We start from the raw sequence: 5965 nt of genomic DNA on the forward strand, positions 1-5965 counted from the left end.
TCAAATGATTTGTTAACCAATCCAAACATAATATTTTGCATTCATGAATAATTCACTTGATTGTTTTCAAGGCTCAAACATGAAGTGCAAATAAGTAATTTTTAACCAATCCCATCATAGTATTTGCATTCATGAATAATTAACTTGATTTTTTTCAAGGCTCAAATAAGTAAAAAACCATGTGTCATATTTGTTTTAATTTTCGAAAATGCAATTGAAATCGAATTACTTCAAATAACATGAACAATTCACTTTCCAAAATCATGATTGAATATTTGAATACAGAACGTTTTGAAAAAAAAAATGCTTTAACAATTATAGCTGTCTTTCAAGAATTGCAATTGCAAGCAATGATATCATAGTGTTTCCTTCAATGATTTTTACTGACTGACCTTTTTATAAATAGTCAATACCAATCAGGATAAAACTAATTAAACCGCTGCATCATTGTTTGGACCTATATTAATAAGAAAAAAAAGAAGCAGGGAGCAAGTTTCCTAATTACTGGTACTTATAATGCTTAACATTATCAAACAATGCTGTTTTCAATACAGGCACACTCTTCGAAATTTTGTATCATCAATGCTCTTCAAATTCGTACTTTATTTGGCCTTTTCAGATTGTTTAATTCGAGAGTCACTGGTCTTTTTAGGCGACATCTAGGGATTTAATCAGGTACAGGTCATCGTATAGAAAACGCCAAAGTAAACAAAATTTTGCAGTAAGGAGCTGTGAAAAAGATTATATTAACAGAGGAATAACTATGTGTTTGTTTATCAATCTATCTATATCTATCAAATATTTATCATACAAATAGTTTCATTCGAAGTTCATACGACGCTTTCGATATCTACGAATATAACAAATTGCATCTGCCGTATCAATATATTATAAATTTTGATTTTCATAATAAACTGTCATTTGATATTGATTTTTTCGCGTGGTAATCAGACAAGTACTAGTGTATATTGATTTCACTCAGAATATGCCTTTGATACGAATGCGTTTTTATATTATTGCAGCTTGTCCTGCTGGAACATACGGCAATAAGTGCAAGGAAAAATGTCAATCTAAATATTACGGCATCCAGTGTAAGGAGATGTGTAACTGTTCGTATGGTTATACATGTTATATGTGCAACTCTGTACAAGGCTGCATCCGTAATAACACTAGGAACACTACAAATCGTAAGTACTAATGATGAAACAGTCACTCATTCAAATCTGTGGTCAAAATATTGATATAACTTGTACGCACATAGCTAAAAATGTATTAACAATTGCAGCATTTTCCTGACTGAGTAAATTTATAATTCCGTACAATACTCTTAGGATGATATTTACACTGGTAAAGTAACTAATCACACGATTTTTTTTTTTTTTTTGGGGTGATTTTGTGTCATAAATTGATATATCTTATTCTTTCTTCCCACTACTAAAATTGTTTAGCTAAAGACAATATGTATTTAGAATCTTCAAAGTCATGAATATTCTGAGGATTTCTTGATACATTATATTCACCAAAAAAAAAAAAGATATCATGTGAATTAAGGACACGAAAAGACGTCAAGCATGTGTTCTACATTATTTTCTCTAACTATTAACTCTTGAGTGGTCAAAACACAATTATGACGTCAAATATAAATGATTTTCTCTGAAACTATCTATTATGAAGTCAAGATAAAAGGCGACCATACCTGATGACATAACATATTTTTCAGTGGATATTTCGTTGTCTCGAGTGTAAAAAACATTGGATCCCTGTCTATGGAGTGGGGAATCTATATTAATTCAATTCATCTGATTGGATTACACAGTCGCGATTACTGCCATAAGTATGTTCCTCTTAGTGTTGTGAGATATATAAATACCCTGCCCCGTTCACGTTCAGTCAGTGTTTTGTTACATATTTTCTGCTTTGTATCGATATAACGAGTAAAGCCCCTTCCAACTGATTCTTATAGTTTGTTCTTATGTTGTACTGCCACACACCTGTCATAGGTCAGGGTGAGTGTTTGGCGCCAGTAAACAAGTTTAAAACCGCCACATTCTATATGTGCCTGTCTTAAGGCAGGAGCCTTTAGTTCAGTGGTTGTCGATTGTTCATGTCGGTCATATTTGTTTTTCGTAAATTGTTTTGTTATAAACTAGGCCGTTAGTTTTCTCAATAGAGTGTTTCATATTTTGCATCTCGGGGTCTTTTATATCCGACTACATGGTATGTATTTTTGTCATTGTTGAAGGATGAACGGTTGCCTATAGTTGCTTACGTCTACTTCATTTGAACTTTGGTGAACAGTTGTCTCATTGGCAATCATACCATATCTTCTTATTTTTATAGCATACCCAAGGCCGGATTTCCTTCTTTTACATATTTTTCATTTCGTCATTACGATCTTTTGTATAATTTACTATAAACAGTTTTGATTTTGCTCATTGTTAACGGTCGTTCAGTGACCAGTATTTGCCGTAATTTTCGTAATTTGGTCTCTGGAGAATAGTTATCTCATTGGAAATCAACTTGTTCACTTAATCAAATTTGGTTAGATAAAATTGTGCATTAAAATCTGCTATTTTTTTTTTAAACCAGGATCACGAAAACGAACGAATGGACTGAATCAAAGAGAAAATGTTCTACCGAAAATACATTATCAATGTTGATTACACACGAAACTATCACTTTCACGTTAGTTTAAAAGGGAATATATTAGGTATATCAGAACATATCCCTTTTTAGACAACATGTACATTCTCAACAGCTCGGGCGTCCACTGTATTATGCACCTCGCGTATCTATACTTTACTACCAGAATTGCTTCATTATGACTGTTATACCTGGTCGGACATTGCCAACAACAATGCAAACAAATCCTAAGTCAGGAATCTGATGTTCAGTAGTTGTCGTTTGTTGATGTGGTTCATAAGTGTTTCTCGTTTCTCGTTTTTTATATAGATTAGACCGTTGGTTTTCCCGTTTGAATGGTTTTACACTAGTAATTTTTGGGGCCCTTTATAGCTTACTGTTCGGTGTGAGCCAAGGCTCCGTGTTGAAGACCGTACTTTGACCTATAATGATTTACTTTTATAAATTTTGACTTTGATGGAGAGTTGTCTCATTGGCACTCATACCACATCTCCTTATATCTATAAACATAGATGTAATGTTGCATTATGGTTGAAAAGATGCGCTATATAAAGTACCACAAAACCCCTATAAATCCAAATCGTAGGCATCAGTTATCGATTTTCAGAGGAATATGGTGGTGGGTTTAAGTAGAACATTTTAGTTAATACAGAAAATTTGGAAAGCAGTTCTTTCTCACCCACTATCAACCATCATAGTTTTTTTTAAATGTAATGGAAATCGAAATACCACAACTGACTTTAAAAGACTATATATAAACTCATCTTAGATACCAGGATTGGAATTTTGTATTTGCACCAGACGCGCATTTCGTCTACAAAAGACTCATCAGTGACACCAGTGTAGTTCACCGCAAATTCATTATTCTATGAACATTTCATTATATGTTGACTTAAAAATTCAAATTTAAAACAACACAAAATATATTTATCAACCTATCAGAATTCTCCTAGACGTAAAATCATAAAATGACGTGTATGTTTTAATGTGACCTAGTACTGACTTAAGCTGTGCATGGCATTTGCTAAGAATTATTTCAACACTTTACCAAATTACCACGCTTTATATTTTGCGTTCTTTTGTCATGCTTTATTTTACAAAGTATCCTCCCTGTTAGGTCGGAGCTGTTAATCTCTGTGGGCATACAAAGGATCACCCATGATCTTGGAAATATTATATCAATTCTCTAAATACCTGATAGTATTTGTACACTGCAGTTGGTCTAATATTTCTCATAATTTTGAATATTGAAAATAAATTATTTATCTAACAGCTACAACTGATAAATTATGAATTAATTGTCTTTTTTTGATTTGTTTGTTAAATTAGTATATGAAAAAAGTATATAATATCTTACGTTCAAAATAATGTATGAAATACAAATGTTATGATTCTAGATCTAGCAATATTGCTTTGTTTTAAAAGGAACAAAAAAAATATGATATTGATCACATACAAGTAATTTCCTTGCGAGATAATTTGTATACAATTTTTAATTTATGAAAGTGTAGAATGTATCAAGTAATTTCAATCAGAAATGAAGCATTAAAGGTTCAAATTGGATCATTTCCCTTTCGCCTGGAAAACGCTTAATTATAATTAATTGAAATGAAGAAAACCACCCTTTGAAAAGATGTTATATTAATATGATAGTGCACATTCTGGACGGAGTATTTTTTTTGACGTTTCTTTCAAGTACAAAGTCGACTTAAATGTATGGTTAATGTAAATGTAAATGTTCTTTCTGTGTTTTTTTGAGATTATGGTGAGGATATTTTCGTCTATTTAAGCAGGTGGCGTTTCTGAGCCTCAGAAAAATATGCTTAATGATGACATTGGTACAATGACGACAGCCTCAGTTTCAAACCCACCAGGTAAATCTTGAATTAGTCATGTTTGTTCGTGAAACAGTTGTAAGTGTATACAGTTTACGAACAATCTTGGTAAATATGAATACATTAGCGTTTGATTTTTATTCGTTAGATGAAATTTCCATTTTATCACAATTAAATAAGAAATCGTGAATACAAAATATGACAAGCAAGTCGAAAAATTATATATTAAGAATGAACAAGTATGCAACTGTTCTGCTGAATTTAAATGTGAAACAGTTGCCGGAAAATACATGTTTAGAGATAACTTGCTTGAAGGATCATGCCTCAATTCAAGTACCATAAATGAACACGAAGCAGAATTTTCAACGGCAAAACACCAAGAAACAAAGACGCCCAACACGCAAAAAAGTACGGAAACGAGAATGCCTTACACCTAACATTTTTAAAGTATGCGTATCATCAGTTACATTGAGAATAATAAAAACGCAATTCCAACATTAATTGAAATCAACTTCGTTTAATCAAAATTAAAGTTCTAAACAAATTCCATGCTTTGCACTATCACATGAATTTTTACACTTTTGTAAAGCAAATTTCACCATACTGTATCGAAAACTAAGATTAAAATAATTATACTATTAATGCAGAATTTCACATTACATTGAATTGGGTCTAATTTTGTAACTGAACAATTCTATGTGAGACCAAGATGTTGGAGTACATTTACCTTTTAAAAAAAATGTAAATAACAGTTTTTGAATTTTTATTCAAAGGTTACCAAAGGGGATTTATAAGTTGTAGAGTCCGCGTTTTTTGGCACTCAGGATATTATGTCTCTGAATTTGAATGTCCTTCTGGTATCTTTCGTCCCTCTTTTATGTACTCACCGTAAACAAACCAGTAAGATTGTTTTTATTATGTGATAAATTAAACATTGTAAATTGAAACAAAAATGTTGATGTTTTAAAACACGATATTTTGGAAAAAAGTTTAATTAATTAAGATATAACTCATTTTGTCCTAATGTGTGTTCAACTGTCTCAACTTTTCTGTTAATGCTTAATTATAAAGTTTTAAAAGGACGTTTGCTTGTGAACACAACTTTCAGTAAATTTTGAAAACATTATTTGTATTCATAAAATCTTTAAAAATTGCATTTGAATATTTCGCGTTTCTGTCCTTTGTAGACAATTCGCAGTAAATAATGCACAATCCTGAAATTACAGTTTTTAGTTTATATTTTCAGAAGAATACTCGACATTTCCATTCATATATGTTTATATGATCAGTGTATCAGCTGCTCTGCTGTTCGTTTTGCTAGCTTCAGCTTCTGTAAGTTATCTACGTAACACTAGAAAACGGTTTGGTCGAGAATCTCAAATGTTTGGCAGAAAAAATAACAAAAAATCAGCCTCTGACAGACCAGTGAGTAACGCTATGGAACTGAAAAGAGTGTCGGGCATGTTTTCTTCAAGTGCAAGTCGAGA

The 5965-nt window shown here is 31.8% G+C and overlaps 1 long non-coding RNA gene across 1 annotated transcript; it reads left to right on the forward strand.

The window, feature by feature from the left end:
* The first annotated feature begins 1127 nt into the window (after positions 1 to 1127).
* Positions 1128 to 5737, forward strand: LOC127718303 (uncharacterized). The gene is made up of 3 exons (XR_007989717.1): positions 1128 to 1187; positions 4437 to 4517; positions 5725 to 5737. It is a non-coding gene; the product is annotated as an uncharacterized LOC127718303 (long non-coding RNA).
* Positions 5738 to 5965: the final 228 nt, after the last annotated feature.

Source organism: Mytilus californianus, unplaced genomic scaffold (genome assembly GCF_021869535.1).
Source record: "Mytilus californianus isolate M0D057914Y unplaced genomic scaffold, xbMytCali1.0.p SCAF_10, whole genome shotgun sequence".
Taxonomy (NCBI): Eukaryota; Metazoa; Mollusca; class Bivalvia; order Mytilida; family Mytilidae; genus Mytilus; species Mytilus californianus.